Source organism: Athene noctua, chromosome 2 (genome assembly GCF_965140245.1).
Source record: "Athene noctua chromosome 2, bAthNoc1.hap1.1, whole genome shotgun sequence".
Lineage (NCBI taxonomy): Eukaryota > Metazoa > Chordata > Aves > Strigiformes > Strigidae > Athene > Athene noctua.
In genome coordinates, this window is record NC_134038.1 from 90739737 (window position 1) to 90766047 (window position 26311).

The window sequence follows — 26311 nt, forward strand, 5'->3', positions numbered from 1 at the left end:
GAAGAACTGAAATCAGCCTTCAAGCAGATGACAAGAGAGAATCTGTCAAACCAGCCTTCAAGAGGACAGAGAGCATGCTGAGAGAAAACGATGATAATAGCAACAAAACCTTGCAGAGACTGAACAGAGGAAGAAGCTGCAGGAGGGCAAGAAAACAGAGGATTTGTATAGTGAGGCAGAGAGAAAGAACTGACAAATGTCTTCATAAAATAACAGAGACGAAAAAGGACAGATCTGATCAGTGGCAGGTATAGAATTTGGCTCTGGCTTGGAGAGGGACTAATATGAAAAGAAGACAACTGTTTCACAGGCTTGTGAAAGAGCGTGGCAGAAAGCAGAGTAATTTGTGGTAACAAACAGAGATTGGAATAACAGCATCTGGATCCCACAAGAAGCCTCTGGGGTGAGTATGGGATATTGGAGGGCTTTTGTAAAAAAATTCGATTCCTAGATTTGCATGTGGAGTTTCAGGGTATAGCTCATCAATATGCCAAGAGAGAGGTGTCTTACTGCACTGTGTCATAGATATTAGGGTTATATACATAACAGAACCATTATATAGAAATGCTGAACTGAATCATGGCTAAACCTTTATTTTGTAGTATAGATTTTAGAAAGGTTAATCCTCATTAAGGTGAGTTCAGGGACATTGCTAAGGGCTCTGTGTTAAATACACTGAGGCTGCGGATCCACTGTTTTAGGTGGGCTAGTTGTGCTGCCTTGTGTGCATGGTACATCTCAACATGAAGTCAAGCACTAAGAAACTGGATGTGTAGAAGAGATAATGGGGAAAAAAAAAAAAAAAAAAAAAAAAAAGAAAAAGAGCAGCTCGACACTGAGTTGTCAGTCTCTGCCTGTCTTGTTTTCCTTGCCTGTTTGTCCCATATAACTGTTCAAGTGCCCTCTTGCTTGCTGTCACGCTGCTCTGGGGCAATGGAAGGATCTCCTATTAAGACTCATTTGTGTTATGATGACTGCTAAATACATGACTATTAGTGAGGCAATGAATGAACCGTGTCTAAGAGTAGCTATACCCAGTACAGCTATTAACTGTTCTGTACTGTTTGTTATCTCTGTCCCATTCATTTCTCACCTTTGGGAGAAGACGCTCCAATGCATTACCTCTGTAATCCCTTACTGGGTTTTACAGGTGTTTATACAGAATAAGCATATATAATGATGTGTGTCAGGTAGGTGTTTACTTTTTGCTACAAATTTCTAGCCTCAAAAAATGCATTTTGATTAAAATCTGTTGCCACTTTAATCCCGTTGCAAATCAACCCTTTGAGGTCCTTGTTTTGTTGAAACATCAATAATTGTAGCATCAGAATAACTTATTCAAAGTGTTTTATTTGTTTTCTTCATGTGTCAGTTTAGTAAAACATCAGTAAAATGCTGATAGATAACCATTTGAAGGAGTTTTTTATGCAATTTGTTCTCTTTCTTTTCTAAGATATGAGTGCTTCCATGTTCATACCTTTGCAGTGGGCAAAAAGTGATTGTCCCAGGCGTGCATGCCCAAGATTTTTGAAGCTACTGTAGGATCTAGACATTTAAGTTCCCATTATTTTTAATGATCACTGAGCATCCAAATTCCCTATGTAGTTACAGATATCTACCAAATTGTCCCCAAAGAGTTGGTGCACCAAAGCTGGTTTTATTCTGAGATAAATTACCTCCTTTTCTCCAGGAACTTACAAAATTATTTATTGAAGAAGCAATTACCAAATGGCATAGCATATTTGACTTACTAGCTGTACATATCCAATCTGTCAACCATTATGTGCATTTAAAAGTGTTTTTAAGTCCACTGGTCTTCCTTTAGCCTCTTCAGGAACTATCCAGAGGGGACTGAACCACTTAACTTACGATTTAAAATATCATCCTATGCAGGATGATTGTTTTACTTGGAAGACCACCTGCATTGCAGGGCTCCAGGAGAGTTAGAAGAAAGTCTGTTTTCTATGTTAATGATTGGTGTCATCTCTGGCTAAAGAGGTATCTTTGGTTCTGTATGCTCATAGGCTATTCAGACACATGTCTGAAATCATTGCTTTGATGAACTTCTTTCTATGATAATTTACTCATCAGGGTACCATTTCACAATGTCAATCTGTTACTTGAAGAACATTTGCATGACATAGTGGAACAGAATACAAATTAGAGCAATACTTTGTACAGAGGTTTTTATTTTCTGATTTGTTTTACTGCATAGATAGAGACCACTCAAAAAGCAGCCCCCTGCTGCATAACCCTGCCGCCGATACTAACTTCAGTATAATCAGTTCTTCTGTATTCAGTAATACAGTTCTTCTTTAATGCTAGCAGTCTCTGTAAGGATAAGAAACACAGGGTAATGTAATGCTGCATAATCTGAATGTTCAGCATTAGAAAAATCTCTCCTCAATGAAAGAAAGGCCGAAAGTGGGATTTTTGAAAGCTCAATACTAGATGAAGGTATTTAGAATGGAGATAATATCAGTGAACAGCAAAGGAGGATAACGTTTGAGAGTTCTGGCCATATTGACCAATAAACAATTTATGGAGAGAACACAAACCTTTAGAATATTTTAAGACTGTAGCTTCTGACAAGTATACTTTATTTATGACTTTGCAGTACAATCTTCTCCAGTAATGTTAACAGAAAGTGAAAAAAGGGGAAAGAGGCAGCATTCCCAGTGTTTTGTCCTCTGCCATGTGTGGGGTATTGTCAACATCGGTAAGATAACCTCAATATTCCTGTCTCAGAAAACCCTGGAACTAGAAGGATCACAGGTGTGATATGTTAAATGTTTAAGGAAAAGGAGGGGAAAGAATAATGCTGCTTTGTCTGAAAATTGTACAATACTGGTGCCAATAAATGAGCACAGCCAAGTGAGGATGAGTGAAAAAGGAGGCAGGGATGAGCTGGAAGAAGGGTCCTGCCTTAGCACAGCTTCTGCCACTCTTAGGCACCCTATTGGCAAAGCCAACGGTTCATGATCTGATGGGATTATATGTCTAGATAAGGGCAAATCTCCTGATATAACAGGAATCGTGCTGCTTTTGTCCACACAGTGGATCTGGGTGCTTGAGGAAATACGTGGTTGTAGGTTTCTGAGACCGAAGCACCAGTCAAAGGTAGTTATAATTGTATAATTCTATTGGTAGTTATAATTCGTGCTCTTTAGAGGTGCCTGCATGAGCTGGGTATGATGCACACCACTGTACTGTACAAACACATAGGTCATAGCACTTGCAGTCCCGATACCAGAGCTGGGAGATCACACTTCTGTTTTGCCAAAGCTTAGATTTCAAAATCATCACGTTTTAGAAGGAAACCAAAGCCTTTAGAAATGATCAGACAAAAGAGCTGTCAGAGCATTCACATTTAGGAATGAATAGGTCAAGGTTTTGATTTGTGTCTCTCAGAAAGTCACAGGAAAGAACCCTGATCTGAGAAATCTTTCCCTGGAAAATGTTGAAGTTCATATGTTTCTGGTTAAAAAAGAAAAAATAATTGCTTTTTTTACTCAAAGGAGAATATATTTAGAAAATAAAAATGTTGCTGACCAGTAGACTGAAAACACAAGGCAGAGAACAGCGTGGGCCATCAAGGAGCAAGGTGGGGGACAAGCCAAAAACTGGAGTCAGCCCTCTGCTTCCCAGTCCTGTACTACCAATTTGCCATGCCAATGCACCACATATTTTCCTCATTTCAACCTAGGCCAGAGTTTCTGAGCCATGGGTGGCGAGCCCTGGGGTCAGGGGGACAGCAGTGCTCCTTGCTTTTAACACCCACCGGTAACGCCATGTGTGCAAAGCACTAAGGGGTGCCAGCATAAACCCTGCTGTAACAGGCGCCCCTTCTGACATCTTGGAACAAGGGTGTCACACCACCTTGTAGCCAAGGAGGGTTCCCTTTCTGGGGAGACTCTCTGCTGCCTGAGCACCCGCTTCCTCAGGCAGCACTGCTGCCAGCCCACCGCTGGAGAAGTACTGGTGTGGAAAACCTGGAGCAGAACTAAACACTTCAGGAGGGCCTTAACAATATCTTTCTGCTTTAAAAGATACTCTGACAGTGTTGGTTAACTAGACAAGTGTGCCTCTAACAAACCTATCAAGATTGATAAATGGTTCTCTATTAATATCCTAATTTTACTGAATCTGATGAGCAGCTTTTGGAGTTCAGAGGCAGAAAAAAACTGCTTGAAAGATGGCTCTTACAAGAAGCTAATTGCATGCAGGGTTTTCAGAAATATTAGGTCATTTCCTGTTCAAAAGTTGGGTGTCTTTTCTTCTTTAGTGGCAACAAAATTAATTCTTCTGGGCTTGGGGAAAAAAAGGAGTACTTTGATTTTTACCAGTTAATGTACTGTCAAGTCTTACTTCAAATAACATTTTTAAGTTTTAAAACATCCCACAAAGAAAGGGATATAATTTCAAGGATGAAGGCTGATATAAAATAATTCCAACAAAATTGATTGTGTTATAGTCACTGTGTATGACTTTTATAAAATACTACTTTTTTAATGCTAATATTTCAACAGTAGGAAAGAAATATTGCAGTTGAGTTCTCTTCTGAAGACATACATAAAAATACCATTTACACCAGTACAGCAATGAAAACAATGTGATTTAAGTGGGGAGAGATCTTTCCCCATAGGCCATATTCTAGTTTTAATCACTCCCTATCTATCTTAAAGATCCAGGATTTACTATCTCAGGACAGACTGGTGTCTGGGAAATTGACCCATGTCAGTATTTCAAAGAAAGATGTAAAAAATCTTTACAACATGGCATGTCTCTATGCTATTCTGCTCTTTAATACACTAATGCAAGCTCACTGGTTTCCGTGGGGTTATGCTGTTGAAATTAGAATGGGGTTTCACTCAGAGGGTCTGAGTTTTGTTCATAGTAAGCAGCTAATTTTTGATTTATTGATGGTCTCTGATTTTTTAAAATTGATTTATTGTTATTTTACAGTGATTACACCCCCTTTGGTTTGGTCATTCTATCCATCATGGTAGACCTTGTATAGATTCCTGATGAAGTCTCTACCTTAAGAGGTTTATAGAAAAGTGTTTATCTCCAGTGTGCTTCTCAATTCCCAGGTGTAAAATAAGTTTTTAAACGAACATTACTATGAAAAGAATGACGAAGAGGGTTGCTTATAAATAGTACTTTTAAAACTTGTGGTTGTGAAGAAAGATTAATATAAAATGCTTTTCAAAGTCTTTTATCTACACATTGCACTGAGACTAGCTTGATACTAGTGTTCTTACCTGGTTCTGCCTTGATAGTCCCACTCAAAGGATTCAAAAGGCAAGCTGTAATAAAACAACTAGGTTTGATCACAAAGTGTCAAATTAAGTATTTTCCTGTTGTTCATTAAATTTAAAAGTATTCATAGGGAAAATAGACCTTTTGGCAAAACGCTCCACACAGGAAAATCTGGCTGACATATATCTTTTGTATTTGGGATAAGATTTTGCAGGGATGTGAAGCATCTTGAGAACAGCAGCACCATGAGACTGTCATGCTAGGTGGGGCTCTAAGCCTGATGGGGGAAAATGATCCATGGGATAGATAGAGACAAGTGGGTCAAGACTATCAGCTCCCAGTTGTGGCCATTTAGGTGGAGTCACGGAGCAAGGCGACCACAACCTTCCTGCCCCCAACACCAAACATTTTATTTCTGAAAGTTTAAGATGACCCATTTCATAGCCCAGAAAACATTTTTACCTTTTTAAACTGATTTTTTTAAAGCTTTATGGAGAGATAAATTGCATTATTTTGTCTTTTTACCCTGACTTGGGAGAAATGCCAAATACTATAAATTCTTGCAAGATGGAGATTTTGGTTTTCAATCTGATACAGAAATTGTATGATCATAGTAAATATTCTAGCTTAAATTTCTTGTAAAAGAAAAAATAATAGGTACGGTTACATTTATCTTCAAATGATCCTTAGCTAATCCAGACTTTATAGTTGGAGTGAGGTTGCAGCCATCACTCTGTGTGTGTGTGCAAGACTGGAGAAATGGTCACCTGAATCTATGGTCCAAGGTTTCCTTCATTAGGAAAAATATCTTCAATATTGAATCCCTCCAATATCAGTATCCTGTAACAATGAACTTTGGGAAATGTGTCAATTAAAAATATAATGGAAGAGAGAATGAGTAATCCCCAAAAGAATCTCCTTCATAAATGCAAAAAACTTTTGAGGATTTGGGAATAAGCCCTTCCCAGCGAGATGATCCAGTGGGATGAGGAGCAGGAAATTCCAAAAATTCCTTGACTTTAGGAAAGCAAAAGCAACAGTCTCTTAATGCAGGGTGAGAGGTCCTGCACTGTCCTTTTTAACCACTGAAGGCTCATCCAGTGATATTTTTTCTGCTGATGATATAAATTAGAAAAAGTGATATTTTTTCTGCTGATGATATAAATTAGATCCTTACAGTGCAGTTCTGTCATATACCCATCTTCTTCATATAACATTCTGTTTCCCTGTCTTACTTGATAATGGCCCTAAAGTGGCCTTGCTGTTATGCACGGTTTTAGCCTAAGCTTGCCCATAGTATATAACTGTAGAAGTACTGTTTCGTGCAACCTGTAGAAGAAGACATAAGGCTAGAAATGTGGCATCTGTCCTCCTTTGTGTACTTCTTTACTGATCTATACTGAAGGCATGCAGTATGCTTTAAATGTTTCCTGAAGATCCTTGCATCTCTAACAGCATATTTGCCCACTTAAATGTCCCAAAACTTACATTGATATTCTCTTTTCTATGCTTTCCTGGTGTTTGTTTGGAGATAACCAAACATGACATGACATGACATGACATGACATGACATGACATGACATGACATGACATGACATAGAAAAGAAAAAAAAAGAAAGGAAAGGAAAGGGAAAAGGGAAAAGGGAAAAGGGAAAAGGAAGAAAAAACCCCACTGATCAATAGAGTAGGTTTTACTATGTATTGTTCTAGCATGTAATATGCCAAAGCAACAGGCTCTTTCAAAATGTTGTGGTAGGTAGGCATGTGCTCAAAGTTGGACTTGAACTGCTTTCACACATGAAAGAAATGTGATTCCAGTGCATTATCATATCCAATTGCTTCTGACAGCCTGTGAAGTTTGCACCTTTCTAGCAGCCAGTGGGAAGCTGCACCTTCTGGGAAGCCAAGCTGAGACCTTGACACTAGCTCCCTCAGAACCTAATGACCATCACAGACCCCACCACCTTCTCCCTCACAAGCAAGGTACTTCTTTTTTTCCCTTCCTAACATATGGCAGCATGTAGATTTAAAACAACAAAAACAAAGTCCTGCCAAAACAAAACACTACACTGCATACCCAGTTCTCCCTTGGGAGTATGATGAGAGGGAGAATGAACCACACATAGCAGATGTTGGTCGTTTAATGCTCTACAGGAAGGCACTCAGATGCTACAGTGATGCATGACCCCATGGGGAGCAGAGAAAAACAACTTCCATGCCCCTCTTCTCAGCAGCGTGAGAAATGGGGCCAACGTATGGGTGGAAGCAGTCAACCTAAAAAGATGACCAAGAACAAGTGCCAACAGTAAGCATCCTTAGTGTTTCATTTAGGTAAAATCCTTGCTTTGGAGGATTTAAGTAGGACAGAGCTCCATGCTGGGATTCTTTTTGGGCAGGAGTTCTACTTCCTTGTGTACATGTGTGTGTGCAAGCATCACCCCCAGTCTAACCCAGGCAGTGTATGCTGCAAAAGTTCAAAGCTTTTAGATTCCTTTTCACTGCTTTTTTTAGGGGATGCCTCTGATCTTTGCTTTTCATCCCTGGATTTGTTTGGAAGCATTTCTCCCCTGTTTCTTCATATGGCAGGTTGCATGCAGATTCGTTTTTCTGGTATTCAGTGACCATCCGCATTGCTTTGTACATAGTTTACATCTTCACGGGCTGTAATGAAACTGAGACTTGAAGGAATAACTGGATAAGCAGGCCTCTCTCTCCAGCTGTCATGTCTAGTTGTGGCAGAAAACTGGTGTTTCATTGTAAAAGATGTTAATTTCAATCTGAGCTGTAGCTGTGTTGAGAGGAGCATAAAAGGAATTCTTGATTATCTATATCAGTACCGTTGTCCCCAGGGACAGGCTCTGAATCTTCAGATCACATATGGCAAGAGTGCTGTGATAAAATATGCATCAATAAAACTTTGCAATTTATGATAATAAAGGAGTGGAAAGTTTTATACACTGTGATAATTATTCCTGACTGGTATTTTTTCCTTCCTTTCGTTCTTCTGTATGCCTTTATTTTTAAGCCTTTTCTGCGTGTTGTAGCAATGATTGCATCACTGAAAATGTGGGTTCACAAACTGGGGGACTCACCTTGTTTCTAGGTCCCTTGATCTGCTGTAGGCATCAGTCCGCTTCTGAAGCAGCAGTAATTTGTGTTCTTTGGGAAGGTTCCTCAATACTATGACTCCTCACTCTTCTTCCTCTTCTGTGCACACATGCACACTGCATCCAGCATGAATTTCGGAGTAGCTTCCAAAAAGGATCAAATTATATTCCTCTGATCTTTCTTTGCATATCTCATGACTATAATTGATGAGAGATGCATACATTTGCATGAAGGTAGCATTTATCCCATATTGCATGTCACCTGCATTGTTTTAAATGTATTTCATCTAAATAGAGTTTTTATTCTTTTGAAGTAGGAAAAATAATGATATGTTTACATTCCCAGGAAGTAAACAGTGGACTATTAAATACAACCAATATATTATCTGTGACCTTATTTTTTTTCCTTGGCTCATTATATCTTTGGTGGCCATAGTATGAGACCCTGTCTTCTGCTTCAGCACACTTGATAGCAATTAATCATATAGCTTGAAACGTATGGCCTGACAGTACAAACCGCTTGCATGCTTGAGTTCTGGCTGACTTCAAAGGCACTTCCAGATGTCGTGTTTACAGGCAGCTCTCCTTTACTGAACACCCTCACTGACATGTTTGCACAGCGTCTAGCGCAGTGGGATCTCAGGCTTTACTGGGACATCTAAGCCCTGCTATAATACAAATAGTCATTAGTACCGTCTGTCTTGTGTTTTCTTTTTTTTTTTCCTCAGTATTTTACTTCAGTTGGCCTAACAGAAATCAATCTGCCACATTTATCCTTTTCCAGGCTTATTTCTCTACAATTAAGGATGAGCTGGGAAACTACTTAATGGGAAACAGTTTAGCCATCAAGCTATCTCAAGAATGTTTTCTTTACTCATGCTCACTTGACTAAATTGTATGCTCCTGTGCAATGGTAGCTAAGTACTTATCCTGAAGCACATGCTTATTTCCTATTGACTCCAATAGTACTTAATCGCCTACCTGAGGTTCAGCATGTGGTGAAGAGCTTTGCATGTTTGGGGACAAGGTCCCCCCTCAGGAAGTCCATACCTATTCAGTCCTGCATGTTCAGCCTTTCCCCAGGTTTCTGCAAGTGCTTGAATTTCGTCAAAGGCAATGAGATTTAGATCATTTGTGTAAGCACTTAAGAGGACTTTGTCATCTTTAAAAGTTCTGCTGAATCTGGGCCCGCCTGATTAAAATAACCCAAATGTTTAGCAAAACTAACAGATCGATTTATAATTGGAAGGCTATTTGCAAGTACTTTCCTTTTTTGTATAGCTGCAGTTGAAAAGACGAAACGTAATACTATTAGTTCAACTTTAAGGAGTGGTGAGAGATTTAGGTTGCAAAACTAATAATTTCTAATTATACAGATGTAAGGAGGGGTGGACTGTAAGGCAAGCAGTGAAAACAAAAAGGATTTTATGCCTTTTTTTTTCTACCCCTGCATTTGTGTGAATTAATAGGAAATTACAGGCTATTAGAAAGTTGATTGAATTTTGTTTCTTAACTTCGCTGTTTTTCATTAGGGTGATCCTAAAAGCAGGTGGCTTTCAATTAGTTTTGTTGACAGTGCTGGCTAATGTTGTAATGATCCTTGGGAGAGGGAAAGAAAAGAGATTTATTGCAGTAGGGATAAGCTAGGCCAGGCAAAGAGACAGAGTACATAACCACTAATTAACTCATGTAGTCATTAAAAAAAAAAACAAAGAAGAAGAAGAGGAAGGAAAAACAACATGCAACCTGAAAGAGGATTGTAAAGCATTTCTGCACTGCAGATCAGACCCTTGAGCTTTCATTACACTGTGCATATCATATTAGATGGTATATATGAGCCAATTGCATATAAATCACATTCTCCCAATGTTGCAAGTCCTTGTCACAGAGCATATTTAATTTAACATTGTAATATTTATTTTCTAAAGTTGTAAGTAGGCCAAAACATACCCAGTAAAATGAGCATTCTGCCACAGCACAGTGCCTGACCTACACTCCAGTAGAAAATTAACCCTAATTCATCTTCATAGTGACCCTATGCCAAATAGCTATTTCAGATGCTCCATTCCTGCCCTTCACTGACTTTGTAAAGTGAAGCTATAGCAATTTTGCCTAATTCAGTTTGGATTTTTAATTACGTCTATTCCATTCATTTCCACTTAAAACCATCGTGTTGCGCTTGGGTGACTTGTAAGCAAGCTTTGCTTGGTCTTAGTATCCTTTAGGGACAGGCTTAAGCCAGAAGGCATGTATGTCTGTTGAAACCATGTCAAATGGGAACTGCTATCTCAGATTCGAACCAGAAGGCTTTGTTTTCTGACACAAAGGGTCAAAGTCTGCCTAGTTATTTCCATGTGTCCCTTCCCTCCCCTTCCCTCACTCCCATCAGGATTATTTTAAATTCACATTATGGATGAGCGTTTGTGTGCATACACACAATTCACTGGAAAACAAAGGCCCTTTATTGTTCAAAGCTCCTCTAGAAGTGATTTGTTTCAGGCATTCCTCTCACAACCGTTTGCACATCTCTAAGACCAGCAAGATTTCAGTCAATCTGCTAACAAATTCTGTTTTCAGACACTGCGTGGAGGAACCTAAGAAGCTTCAAGCATTTTTATTGTCTGATTTTTTTTTATTCTTGATAAGAATTAGTGGTAATTGATTAAGAATGTGTGCTTATTTCACCTATTATTTGAGTGATTAAAACTATGTTTTACATTACATCACAATACAGCTGGTTCTTCTGCTCCTCCCAAGATTAACAGAGATTGTATCTGATTTCTGTAATTTTCTACATTTGTAGAACTGAGAATATCTGGACTGCAACGAGGATGCAAAGTGAGAAGGCTGCAGAAAGGGTGCTGAGATAAGGCAATCTGAGTCTTCTCACTGAACTCCTGCCAGGCACAGATGAAACTGTTTCATGACAAAGTCTATCAAATGGCATTTATCTTGTGAGTGCGAAGTATTCCTAAAAAGTTACAGTATGGGAGGAAAAGGTGAAATTTATTTAAATTAAAATTAATTTTAAAAAAAAACCCACTTAATTTATCAAAGTCAGGTGACTTCTGGTCTTGACATTACAGGCACAAAAGTAAAGCTTAGCTGTCATTTCTTAGCTCTAGTACAGCTCTCCTTATGAAGAAAAATTGGACCATATGGGAGCATATGGAAAAACCAGAAGGTTAATATTTGCAGGAAAGTACCTCCTACAGGTGGCTTTAAAATTAACCTTGTGGGTCCTGAGCACTCACGTCAGTCAGGTGTGCACATGTGCCACGTCCCTGCGTGGGACAGGAGCACAGTTCCCATTCCAGGACCACTAGGAGCCACCCGGTCCCCCAGGGATTCAGGGCTGATCCCAGACAGGAGGGAGGGGTGAGACTGTCACGATCCCCCAGGCCGCCCTTCCCCACCAGGGAGCTGCTGACTGTAGCACTCCCCCATGTCCCCCACGCACCCAGCGGCTGAGGGGGAGGGTGGCCACTCGGGGCCCCCCAAAGCTGGGGCTGTGCTGTTGGGTAGCGCTGTACTCTCCCACAAACCCTGTTGAAATAACAGCTGGGAAGCTGCTTTCTTGCACCCCGTGACTTCCTGCTCCCCCTCACCCTGGCATGATCCCCGTGCCCGCGCTCTTGCCAGCAGGGAGAGGAGGGGGAAGCTGTGCTGCAGTCTGCTCGGCCTCGCTTCTCCTTGTTGCCCAGGCTGTTATTAAAGGGCTGGGAAGGACCCAGCTTATTCAAGGGTTTTGGCACCCTTCTTCCCATGTTTGGGGCAGGAGCTTGGTGTCTCTGCATAAGACACAACCCTGTGGCCACCTCTCCTCCAGCCCCATGGGCAGCTGAAACCACAGACACTGTGCCCTGGACATCTTAGCATAGGGAAGGTAAATAAAAATGAGGAGTAGCCATATACACAGAGGGTCATGTGTCTGAGACAGTGGCGTATCTGTCAAAGGAATAAATGGTGCAAATTCAGTTAGGACCATGAGCTGAAGAGGGAAGATAGGAAAAGGCAGGATCAAGCTTGGGGAAACATCTGGATCCATGTTTTTCCCCACAGCATGTCTGTGCTGAACACATTTGACCAAGAATTACTGGGGAGGGTGAAGAAATGTGAATACATCTTAAATAACAAGAACCGGCACAATCAAAATGTACTCACCTTTGAAAAGACTTGAAGCTTTTGTATAGCTTTAATAAATGCAATTTGCAGACACAGTGCAGTGTTTTAAAATAAATGATGCTCAGAGTCACAAGCTATGATTTATCTTTAAGCATCCTCATGCAGCGTGGTTTATTAAATTTCAACCTGGGCTCTCAACTGTTCAGTTAATGTAGATAATTAATTTGATTATCATTCTGTCAGGCTGTTTTGTGACTGACTGAAACATCCCCATATTGTTGCTACAAATGTTTCAGTTAATTTGTATGAAGAAATCATAAAATTCTTTTTTTTTTTTTTTTTTGCTTGATTGTTTGTTTTATTTTATATTTGTCCTCACTATCTTTCTTTCTGGCAGTGAGTTGTTCTAAAGTACATAGTGTGGGATTATTAATGCCTGCCCTAATGCTTTCCTGCTTTTTTTTGAGCACACAGTCAGTATTCATTCTTAGCTATGCATGCATCTTCTAGTCACATTAGGTGTCCTTTTTTTCTCTCTTTTTTCTTCATGCAGAAGATAAAGGGGGAGGAAAAGTGTGGACATCCTGTGTATTACATTGCAGTTCTTAATGACTATACATGTATTACTTTAAAAAAAACCAAAGTCATACTAATTGTAAAAAGCTGTCTGGCTACAGTATACAGGATGAAAAGTGTTATGCATTAGTACATTAGATTCTATTACACTGCTTGGTTGCAAAATTATATGCTAAGTACATTAGTTCAGAATTAGAGCACAATGTAAGTACCTAAATATAGTAGAAGATGTTCTTACCCTATTTACTTCTTGTGACAAAGTAAGCGGAGTTTGTTTTTACTAACATCCATTAGATGTACTCTGCTGTAAAACTTCCACTAACTTCTTGAGATGGAAGTAACTTACGCGGTGTCATCGCATCAAGCGCTATAGGCTGTCTGCATGCTGTGCATTACAGAGGACACCTAGCCCAGCCTCTTACTGGAAGGTGCTTAGTGCACCTCCGGCTAGCAAGGGGACCTTTTTAAGAAGAGGTAGTAACTGTTGTTGAGCCAGATGATAAAATCGGGCAAGCTTTTGGACCCATAACTTTGATTCAGCTCCATCAGCCTATCTAATGAAGGATATTAATTCTGCTCACAGGACTTGTTGCATGACACCAGTAGTACTCTCTCTTACTATACACTGCACTCTTCTGACGAGTTCCTGCAACAACACTGAAATCCCTCTGGGGAGCTGGTACAGATATGTCAGGGTTAGGAAGGCAGAGCAGACAAAAAAAAAAAAAAACCCCAGGGCTTTTTTAAGTGATGTGGTCCTTTTTACCCTCCAAGAGAATTGCAGACTTTGAGTCTAGGGTGTTCGAAATAATTTTTTTCCAGGATAGAAATTCCACCTTGAGCTTCTAATAATAGCTTAGCATGGATTGTTGATTTCCCTTATGGAAAAGACCTCTAAAATTGTGTTCAGTCTTGCTTCAAGCCTTCAGGAGTATTTCTTCCCAATTTATGGAGTGCATTGCAGTGGATGCTAGTAAAACTAATTATTTCATGAAAGTGACTGATAGACTGCACGGAAAAGAAAGTCCTTTCTTATCTGGCTAAATGAGATAGTTAGATACTCTAACATGTTCATTGTACCAGCACAGGTAACCAACCTCTTGCAGTTCAGACCAATGTGCAATGTTTGCTGCAGAAGGATAACAGTGGGAGCCTGTAGCAATTGTGTTTCTTCTACTCAGTGCTCTTTGCCTCTCCCCTGCTCCAAACTGGGAATGTCTTGGAAAGGTTATGGGGAATGACTGTGATGGTGGAAATGCAGAGATGGCTCTTTTGACAGCAGACTTCAGTCATTGCTGATGCTAGTCTTCAAACATTAAATATTTGCTTATAAAGGTAGAATTGAAAATGATGAAACGTATCTTAAAGTCTGAATCCAACTCAAGTTTAATGAGAATTTTAGCACTGAATTCCATTGAAATATTAGGCTCACTAATGCATATAGGAATGGGTCGATAATATCACTAGACCCTGGAGGAAAACAAGCTACCCTACATCCTATACTGCTATTTATTATTAAGGGCCATCTCCCAGGGAGTGCCAGGTACTGGGATGACACACTCCACAGAAACGTGTAGGAAGACTCAACCCCTGCGGCACAGAGCTTCAAACTCTAAAGCGCCAGGTCTAGGTCCCCATGGAAAGCTTTTTCAAAGAATGCTGAACTTCTTAACTTTTTTTTCCTTTTATTTGACCTGGCCAAAAAATAGTCACGATCCTCTTGTCAGGTTCTGTATGTCATAGGGTGAATGTGGTGCATTCTTTTTCCCCAAAGCTCTGTATCCCACATACAGAGTAGACAAAATGTAGGGGTTTTTTCCTCCACATTTTTTTACAGTATTGACAGTAAATTTTATTTAAAGTGCCATTACAGTATTGTGTGTTAAATTATTTTGTTTTTAATAAAGACATAGGAACTCTTCTTAATAAGTACTATGGATCAATTTAAAATAACATTGCTTTTGAATTACTGCAGAGGACACAATCTTATTTCTGTATCTTCATTTAGTTTTCCATTGCAGTGCTGTATTACTGTTGTTATTAAATTCAGATAGCATTCAGAGTGTTGTGGGTGCTAGAGGAGCAAATGAAAAAAGCAAGGTTGTTCCTGTGACTTGAGAACATGAGTAGAAGCTATGTTCAGACAAGGTATACTGGAAAGAGAAGAGTTAAGGCAGCAATAGGTCATGGTAATGGCATTGCAATATTGGTAATGTAGCTCTTGATAACATAATGGCTTTTCTTTTGAAGGTAGGCACCCGAGAATAAATAGATTATATTTCTTTGCCCACTAACCTCAGCATTGTTAGATGCCAATGAGCAATTGGAAGTGAGCCTTCAGGAGTTACCTGACTGTAAGCTAGAGGGTATATTAGGAAGGCATTCCTTGTACAGGCCATGGAGACAGCTTTGGGGGATCAGAGCATGTACAGTCCCAGGCTAGCAGAGAAGGAGAAGCAGTGCAGATGCAGAAAATGGGAAGTTGTATAGGAAAGCAGAACAGTTTAAGATCTTTAAAGCAAAAGATATCTCTTGATCCCAACATACCTTGAGTGTTGGTACTTTTGCCCAGAGAAAAATGTTGTTAACTGAGACCAAAATGTTAACTCCCTACATTACAGGCAGATTTTAAAGAAAAATAAGAGATGTGGCCACTTATCCCAATAGCTAAAATCAGCCTTTATACACTCTCTGCTTGTTACTGTAGTATTAATGGGCATGCACATATCTTGCTAGGCTACTTTGAACTATATTGAAAGACAGATGTTTTATTAATCTAATTCTGGTTAGACTACTTTGAACAAAGTTGTAAAGGAAATACTAAAATGTTTTTGCTGAGATTATAATAATTTACGTGAGTAACATTAGTAAAGCAATAGATAATGGTGACAAATTACTGTGGAATATTTTAGGCAGTAGAGATCAGGCTTACAAGAATACTGAATGAAGTCACTAGGGACTGCAAAGGTAAAATAAATTCCTGGCTCTTACATGCTGAGGTCTATCCCATAGTGAGATGCGAGAGCTCATCAGGGGTTTGTTTCATATAACTTCCAAGTGAGAAGTAAGCAGAGAAATGGTCAGAATCATGAAAATTAACAAGTTGCTTCAGGAGCAGTGCAATTAAAAAAAGCCCAGAATCCTATAGATTGTTTTCTATTACACATAGACGCCTGTCCCTCCTCTAGCGTAGCCTTATTGCCTCTGTTCTGACTCCTATGGTCTGAGCCATCCCAGCAACATCTCAAGTTTTCCTCCCCGTGCCCCATAAGTGTCCGTGCAAAACTCTAGACTCTTCCAAGGCCCCAAGGGTCTGCTCCATGACAGGGTCCAAGCCACCCAGTGCTGGTTGGCCAACCACATCCGCAGGCTGCCCAGCACAGGCCAAGCCCAAAACCACAATTAACTGGGTAGAACTTGCTGTAGGTTTTCTCTCTCTGTGGGATATTCATTTCAGTTCAATTTTATATAATATGTGTAGGGCCCTGACGATTTCTGGTGCTGTCAGCTCTGAATTAAGCCACTGAAACTGGCTGAAATAACTGAAACTGAAATAAGCCAACAGGTTTCAAAGTAACTGGGCAGCCTGGATGGACAGACATTGATAGAGAGCCCTGTCTTAAGGAGAGGGGCTGTGAGTGCCTGAGCTCCCAAGGCCCCAACTTTGAAAAGGCCCTGGAGACCCATCAGTCAGTGCTGGGATTGTGCTTGATAATAGAGATGATCCTCTATTGTGCAGTCCTGTATAGATGATCCAATCCCAGATCTCAGATGGGAAAACCTTTGGGAGGGACAGGTATTCTCTGTATTTTTGCAGCAACAAGATGTTCAGCATGCCAGGCGACTGCACGTCCAGAAACTGACTGCTGTTTGCTTGCAGATAAGTCAGACATGGTCTGTAAATCTGATGTACTGGACTGCATCTGCAGGGAGGCTATACCTCCCATGGGCAGCATGCCTGCCCAGACCCTGCTCCACAGGCACCAGGGAGTCATCCTGCTCATGTAACACGTATTTATCCAGAATCGTCAAGGTCCCCAGTCCACACTGTCCAACATTTGTATGTTGGCTCTGCCATGGACAGAGGGATGGAAAAATTGTGTCGTTTCTGTATGAGACTGTTCTTAAAATGGTGCAGTCACTGGAAGGGATTATATTCCCAGAAAGACAAGAGAGCAAAGAGACATCGGCAAGACAGGGAAAACCCTGACTAAACTGCAGATGAATAGTCCTCTTTTTTATTGTAAAATGGAGTCAATTCAGGAGCAGGCAAATTTGTTTAAAAACAAATGTGATGCAACTCTCTCGTATGCAGTAGAACTGAGACATAAGCCTGACCCTGTTTTTCAGTAGCACCCCATCCTCTGGCTGTCTCTATTCAACTAAGGACATGCTTAAGAAAAGATGCACGTTTCTGCCTTGGTGAATTTAATGGTGCTGAAGTTCATCCCACTGTAGGACAACAGTTAAGTACCTACTTAACTTTCAGAAAGACCCCAAATACCTGCTGTAATCCACTCCTGAAGCAGAGGATCATCTCAAGTACAAAGACATCTGCCTAGAAATGAATGTGCATTGAACTGTTCATTTCATTACAGGTGTTTAGGAGGTTTAATTGTTATCCAGTTAACAGAGTAATACACTATTATTTAAAAATTTATTAATAGCTATTGAATAACAATATAACTAATGCTTACCTCCAGTTAAAATCTGTGTTGATTAGGGTTGCGCTATACCTTGGTGCTGCTGGAAAAACTCTTGCAATGAAAAACTTTTTTGCCAAAACTTGAATAATCCTGTAGTCTGTTATTCCTCTTCCAAAACCAGGCAAAATAGTAAACAGGAAAGCAAAATCTCTCTAATGGGCTCATTCAGTTATGAAATACTGTGGAGGAGGTGCAGGAGGAGAAGAAATTATTTCTAACCCTTGTGGTAATTAGTTGTTTGGCCTGGAGGTGAAGCCCGAAGTCCCTGACTTGGATTTAATGCTTGTTTAAATAGCAGTTGCTTTTGTGTCATAAAAATTATGCAGCCCATATAATGCCCATATTCCAAAAGCAAAAGAAAATTTTTCAGACTTCCCACTTTAGCCTGTCCCTTTTAGTGACCATCACTTTCCTTCTTTTTAAGAACTTCCCTTACCCCTCAAATGAACAGCCAAATTCTGTCTCCAGAAAACATAGGACTGAGTCATTAACTTCTTAGAGATAGTGACCAAATGCGCCCTTGCTTCAGTGGGACAGAGGCTCACAAAGAGCTGGTGAACAAAGCTTTTCCATTTATGCGCTAAAGTCAAAGAATAAGGTATTCAGCTGATGTAATTACCTGGCCAAACAGGGCAAAGCAAGTAGAAAAAGAAGACCATGGGTCATATTTGGATGTGTTATACTGCTGCAAACTTCAAGGTAGTCAGTAATGCTACTTCATATTTAAATTTGTCTCTGTGTCCACTTAGTGCATTAGTCCAAGTCTCAGAATCTGTAATCAGCAACCTGCAATTAACTTGCTGTGTTTGTACCCTTCTGATTAATCATAACACTCCATATTATTATTAATGCAAACTGTTACCATAAAGTATTTCTTCATTAGTTCTGGCTGGTTGACTTTTTGTTTTTTCTCTTTCCTACTGGAAAAAATAATTAGTGAGGAATAATACAATTAAGAATGTTTTAAATCAGTTCTATTAACTTGCTTTGTCTAATCAGTCGTGTGTTCCTCAGTCTCCTTTAAGTTTTATCAGAGGAGCTTCTTCTGCACCAGTGCTTCTTCAAGGACTGTTGTGTGAGCTGACTGTCCTCCCCTGGTGATTGTGCGACGTACATATCAGTGGGGGCAGTGCCATGTAAGGCCTTGACCTTTAATTGGGATGAGTGAGTTAGCTGGACGGTGCTTGCATTTGAATTGCAGCCAACACTATTAGGCAACCCCAACCTGAGCTACATCCTCCCCTCGTAATGCTTCCATCTGGCATCATCAGGCAATACCGCTTTGCAGAATGCCACAGTGTTATAAACCCAGCATGTGATGGGCAGGAGCAGCCAGTTGGAAAGACAAAAGATTGTCCTTCTCCGTCCCCTTCCTTATGGATGGGCTGCCAGGGCAGAAAGATGGATTTCTGTGGAGACGGGTGCAGCTCTGGTACTGGGATAGGCACTAAGACCTGAGCCAGGGCTTTTTAGAACAGTATTGTAAATTCACACTAAGGTAGCATGAAGTCATTGTACTGCAGCATCTATACTTGCAGAGTGCAGACTCTATCCAGCAAACTTTATCTTGGTTAATTTTGATTGAATTGCCTCCCTTCCCTTTCCCCTTCTCCTTTTACCTTTAACCCTTCCCTCCCCTCCCCTTCTCTTATATTTTCCTTCTTTTTCCTCTATGAGACAAAATTAAGTATTTAGTACATATATATCAGTAGTTAAATTATTTTAGAGATTTCTAGAAAACATAAAGCCTTTCACCTAATGGCCAGGTGTTCAAAGGCAGACTATACAAGTCAGAAAATTGTAGTAGCCTCTGTGTGATGTGTTTTGTCATTAGTTTTTCCATTAGTGAAGAGTTAACTCGTGAAACCTATTGGCCAAACTACCTTCTCAGTCACTGTGAGCATGAAGGGCACTGGCAGGACCACATAGATGAGCACAACCATTGTAGAGTCATAGAAAACAGTCTCGGTGTTCCTGGCCAAGTCTGGCTCCTCATCAGTGCAGAAGGAAAAGGTCAAAAGGAAAGGCATGGCTCGTTCTCGGTGGTTGGGGGGGTGATGTGTGAGAGGGCAGAAGAAGGAATGGGTTTGCTGGATGCCTCCTCATGCCACCATTTGGGAAGATACGCTCTGGAGAACATTTAGTAATTCTTCAGACTAATTCTGGGGCAGCATGCATGGACTATGAAGTATTTTCTTCATATGTAGGCAGAGTCATTTTGTTGCTGCTCTTCTGGGCTCCTAGGATTTAAATAAGACATTACCTTTGGGTATTATTTGAATACCAACAAAGCCAGCATTTGATATCCAGGAGTTGAAGCTCTGTTACTGCTCAAGCAGCCTCCTGTCTCTTACCTCTGAAATTTCCAAGTAGGGCAAAGAGCTAGAGTAGTTAGCTCCATTAATGTGTGAAAAAACCTAGGGAAGAGTTGTGTTTTGAGCCTGTATAATACCTTGAAAGCTTAGGAGCAAGTTTTGTTCTCACTAAACTGAGCTAAAGCCAGGTTGCTTTACATTTGTGGCTGTTACTGGTTTATTTCCTTGTACTTTGGTTCCTTCAGTGATCTCATTAGTTAAGTGAGACCTCTCTTGCTGGGAAAATGGGGGGCTGAAAGGTCAGCCCCAGCTTCCCTTGAATTTCCCCAAAACAACCTATCAGTTTGATAGAGAGAGGAGAGATACATCAGAATCAATTGTGTGACTGAAATGAAATGGGTTAAGGCTTTATTTCTGAGGAAAAAAATGCCCAGAAGTATAATCTTTCCTCATCACAGCAGTAGGCAGAGACATTATTAATGCCAATGACATATTAGGATGAGAAGTTTGTAACTGGAGGCTTGCTGCAGCCAAGCTAAAAATGTAGTTACTTAAGCAGTTGCCAGTGGAGAAGGAACCAGAAGTAAGCACTAACATTTTCAGCCAAGGCAAATTAGCCCTCATGGTACCTGAACATGAGAATATCTGCTCTACCTCAGTGTTGTTGTGGTCTGGTAGAGGCAGAGACAGATACAACAGAGGTAAATCCTTGATTAGGTATAACATGGGAGATGGCCAAAACCTCTGGGTGTAATGAGACAACCAGCATTATCGCTTTGGCTTTCCTTTCAAAACACCTTTGCTTTTTAATTCCAGAAAGAGTTCTTGACACTAACGTATCCTGCTGGGCCTCATGGTAAACTTTATTGCAGATGACCAGCTAAGCGGAACAGAGATTAGCCTGCCTCCATGGTCACTTGGCTCTCTTTCCTTATATTCTGTGCTTTAGTGTTTCCTGCCTTAAGTTTTTTCTTCAGTAGCTTTAAGCTTATTCATTTCTGGCTTGAGGCTTGATCTGTACCATCTCCTTCTCTTTGACACTGGCTTTCTCTTTTCTCTTTGCTTCAGGCCCGACTAGTTTGTTCTTTTAACGTTTTCTTTAACATTTCGCTCCCGAGGGCAGGTTTTCCACACACTCAGGGGTGCAGTGCAGGTTGGGGGTGCTGATTTCACAGTCTTTGCCACTGTCTGTTTCCTATCCCCAAGTCGTCCATCACTGCTCAGCATCCTACCATTTTCTTTTGCCATCCTATAGCAGCTGATCCCAGCTTCCCTGGTGGAAGGGCTGGTAAGCAGTCCTCCTGCCCCTGCAACAGGGGAGGAGGCTGGCTTGTCTCTAGGAAGTCTTGGTACTGCACAAAGCTCCCTGAAAGCAGCCTCTCCATCCCAGCCATGGTCATTTATGAGCAAAGGCAAAGCTTCCTTGTTTGAGGCAGAGGAGAGATGGAAGAGGATTATGAGACCCATTAACTCCAATGCCTATGAAAATTATCTTCTGCTCCTTCAATTCTTCACTTTATTTTGGTCTTTTCCATAGCAATGTTAATGGTTTGGTTTTCTTCTCACTGCTCCTGCAGAGACAGTCCCCTCTCCCATTTTGTCTCTGTGGGATCTGTTCCTCCTTGCTGTCGCAGCTTATTCATTTTGGCTTTGAGCCCAGTTTCTCCACACCTGTAAAAGGAGATTTCTTTTTCATTGTGACTTTAAATTTCTTTGACCTGCTTTGTTTTTTTTCTTGTACCCTTTCTGATTTAGAGCTTTTCTTTTTGCAACCATTCTCTTAGCATATTTTTGCTCTTGTCATCTTTTACACTTGCAGCAGCCAGGTAACAGCCTGCAGCTTAGGGTGAGGTGCAACTCCTCTTTTCTCAGATGCAAGACTTACGTGTTTGGAGACTACGTCCAGCCATGCTACATGCAGAAGATAGGAGCTTGGAGAAACAGTGCAGCTTTGCTAGTTGTAAGGGCTCTGTTAACAATAACCTGAAAATGACACAGAAAAGAAGCAGATTTCAGAACAAGACTCTCTACTGCTCTGCACTTCTGTATAATACATGATGTCAGAAATAAAACCAGTTTGGAGTGCTTTTTCTTTACAGTAACTTTATCATAATTTAAACAGCTGCCCAAACCTGAGGGCACCAGAAAGGGCGAGACCCCTTTTAGTACCTCTCTGAGGAGATGCACCCACCTGCTTACAGCTCTTCTTACCCTCTGCAGTTTCATAGATTTCCCCCCTGAACCTCCATGCATCTCCGGTGGCTTGTCTTTTCCAGTCCCTGTGAATGTTCTACTACTGCTCTTGGTATTTGCCACATCCTTCCCTACATTCTCCTGTCAGGAGATCATAGATGGTTTCACTAATTTGCATTCTGCAGTGAGCATCAGAAGGGAAAATCTTCTGTTCTTGGTGCAAAAAGAGTTAGCTTCTTAGTTGTGCCTCTCATTTAGGGAAAAAGGCCGCCTTCTTCTGCTTCTTCTGTTTTTCCTGCTTCCCACCTGCATTTTTAGGAGTGCCTTTTATTACGAGAGTGACTTGTATCAGCAATGTAGTTCCTCCAGCAAACTCCCTCTGCTAGTTTCAAGAGTCTCTTGGTGCTGGTTTATTCTTGTCATGTCAGATGCAGTAATCCAGTTTGCATTCAAGATTAGATTAGGAAAGACATGAAATACCTGCATGTGCAAAATTAGTGTGGATATTTACCAGTTGGCAGCTTGTTCTCTTACTTCCTCCCCACCTCACTGCTGGAAGCCCTTAATCCACTACTCAGATGTATAAGTTGATACCTTGCTGTGAATCAAGAAAATGTCTTTCTGCATTGTTAATTTCTGTGGCATGATCTCACCTCATGTTGTCTTCATAGACACGTGCCATAGCATAACTTGATGAGATGTAACCTGTATAATAGGCACTAGGGAGTCATTATCCTGATGATGCCTCCCAGCAGCTTGTCTTCAGAGTACCTTGCAAAAGGGAAAAGAAAAAAAAAAGAAAAAAGGCAGGTTGGCTCACCTAGCTCCTATGGAAAGATACACAAAACCAACACTACATGGTGAGATGTGTGTCATTAAGGGCGTGATGCACTCTGTGGAAGATAATTGTTAGGGACCACTTTTGTTTTGTTCACTCCCTTTAGCATGTCTCCAGGCCCTGAAGGGCAGCGAACAGAGCACAGGGTGCAAGTGTTAACTGGGTGCTGAAGACAATAATTTGGAGACTCAGAAGCCCCCTAAAACCAGCACTCAAACTCCACCTGGGTTTAAATGGACTCTTTTCCCTTTTTACATAAACAGGGTTCCCTGAACCTTGTTCCCTGTGTGCCCTTAAAGTTCTGAGTGCACAGGTTGGTCATTTTTACCATTAAAATGCAGATACCTTTCAACTTCCCAGCACTTTTGTAGGAACATTCACAACAGAAATGAGCATGCCTAGCTGTGAAACTCTGCTTTATATTGGGAGCTAATTCCTGCAGTTTAATTTCTTGCTCCCATTTCGCCCATGCATGATGTTCTACCAGCCCCTAAAACTCTCCTAGCTCAGATTCAGATCTATTTCAGCATGGTCCTCCCTGACTAGACAAAGAGTCCAAAAGCAAGAGCAAGAAATAAAGGTATGCCTCACATCCAGATACCAGTTTTGTTTGCAGTCAGCAAAGCATGTATAGATGGGCCACGCAGCATTAGCCAGGGGCTGCTGAGGTGTTTGTTCTTCAGCACCAGCTAGGGACATATATTTCTAAGGCAATAAGTCCCTTGTGAGAAAACACTGCTGGTAACACTTTTATGTTTAATCTGCTGGGATGCTAGTCTGAGCCCCATGACGTATTATGACAATGTCATCCCCGAGTTACAAACCTGTATGCTGTTCTGCCAAGGAAATGTTTTTCTAAATAGGCTGAAAGCTGCCAACTAGCTGTTTGTGCAGCTTAGTAAATTCTAGGTAATTTTCTTCTTAGAAAAATGGAAAGAGAGTAGGGGAAAACAATAAAGAAAAATAATCTACAATTCCCCAGAAATTACCTAGAATCATCCCTTAGGAAGAACATCAGGGGATGCGGCGGGGGATGCTCTTTCCTCTCCTGCTTGCAAAGCTGTTCCCATGCTGCTGCTGCCCTGTGGCATTTTCATCCTTTGCCCCCACCTCTGCAGCCTCCCTCTCTGCTCAGTCTCTCCCTTCGTCCTTCAGTCACACAGAGCTCTCCCCGCACGCAGGCAGCGCTTCCCAAGGAGTGTGCTGCAGCTCTCTGACTGCCAGAAGCTGCCTCTCCAACGTCTTGCCCCTGCTGCTGCCGCCGGATGGCTGCCCGGAAGGATGCGTGGACGGGCGCAGGAGCGGGCAGGCAGCCTGGCACATCATTGCAGGGGCAGCGTCAGGAAAGGAGAGCAGCCTTCCCTTGGGGCAGGCTTTTCCCAGCCGAGGATTCATCCAGCCAGATCAGGGCAGTTGGCCGGTATTTCCCAGGGCAGAAGCCTCAGTGCCTCGAGCAGCCAGGACGTTAGACACTAAAATGTCGGCAGCTGTGTCGCCTCCCTGGTGCACACCGGCATGGAGGACAAAATGCCAGGGGATGAGAGCTGGGTGGGAGCCGGTGTAAGGTGTGGAGGCCAGGGCTACAGCCCTCAGGCTCCCATGAGTCACCTCTGTCTCAAAGGGTGTGGGGTTAGCCCCAGTCTGTGTGAGGCAGGGTGCCCGTGGGGTGAACCTGGGCACTCAGGGTTGTCCTTTGCTCAAAGGGAGCAAAGCAGCCAGTCACAGCTGCCTTCAGAACAAGCAGTACGTGTGTTCTCTCTCCAAATACATAACCCACCCAGGAAACACCACTTGCCTCTGAGTTTCCAGAAGCGCTCTGGGTTCCCCTGTGAGGGCATCCTTGTGCAAGGAAGGTGCCACCCCGCTGTTGCCAGGTCATCCGGAACAGAAAGATTCGGAGACAGGAGTCCAGCCCAAGCTGTGGCTGAGCAGAGAGGGTATGGGAGTGACAAAGTTTAGGCAGAACCAAAAATAAAAGCCTCTCTCAATTTTCATATAACTGTGTTGACATACGAAAGCTTAGCGACAGTTTATTTAAAGCGACTCTGTTACCTATTAAATTGCAAAAGATTGAGTCCTTTGGTATTCATGAAGAAGAATTCATGAATTCCATAACAGTTAACTTTAAAAACGCAGCAATATGCTGAATGCTGATTACTGAGCTGTGTAAAAAGGGGTAAAAAAAAAAGAAATCAGAGCAGTATTTTATTCTGGTATTTTCATTCCAAGTTGATTTCATTACTTCAGCAGGTGCAGTGCTAACAGCTGTAACCCTATACTGCTCCCATGAACTGCATTTCTCTGACTCCAGAGCCCATGTCTCTATCTGCAATTTGCCTACCCCACCGTGAAAGAGCACACTTCGTTGCCGAGAAGGGCTTGCAAGAGCTGAGGATGGGAAGAAAAACAAGGTGGCAGGGGGAGTGCCAGGCACAAAGTCAAGAGTTAAAGTGTGCGTTTGTAAGGTATCAGTGGTGTGCTAGATTATTCACGCTCCTGCTTCAGAACTTGAGGGTGGTAAAAACAAGATGTTCAAAACCAATCTGGATGATTTCTCAGGGGGTGCTGTATAAATGTGATAACCATCACCAGTGAGAATAAAGCAAACAGCAGGAAAAAAAGTAAGCAGCCTGGTCTTTGGTGAATTCACTCTGAGTCTCATGTGTCAGGAACCATTGTACTTATCATCTGAAATCCGACTCCCAGCTTTATCCTGGCTCTCCATCAGCCCTTGGACTGCAGTGAGCAAACTTCTTCTGAAGGATTGTCGGTTTGTAGCCAGCACAGGCAACGCATCTCTGTCAGGAACAGTAATGCGTGTCGACAAGTGCACATTAATTTTAGATTATTCATCCTGACAAGGCTGTTGATTTGGAGGTTTGCTGCAACTGTTGGTTTAAACAGGCACAGAAGGAAGCTAGAGGCATGAACAAAACCCAAAAGGAGACTTCTGGGAGGGGAGCTAATATCCTGATGAAAAGTCTTCCTAAATTTGTCTAGAGCTCAGCTTTGAGCTTGGAAAGCTGAAGTGAAATAGAGATGTATTTCAAGGTCTAGCAGCACAGGAGAGGTAACCATGGCAATTTAACCTATTCAGGCTGAGATAGGAAGAAGCAGGATCGAGTTCCTTCGGTCCTTTTATACAGAAAATGCTTCATGTACAATAAAGGATGAAGGAAAGGTTGTCAG

At 41.5% G+C, this 26311-nt stretch overlaps 1 protein-coding gene across 1 annotated transcript in view; it reads left to right on the forward strand.

Moving 5' to 3' along the window:
* CDH20 (cadherin 20) overlaps nt 1-26311 on the forward strand; it is a 114392-nt gene that overhangs the window by 8886 nt on the left and 79195 nt on the right. The window lies entirely within an intron of this gene.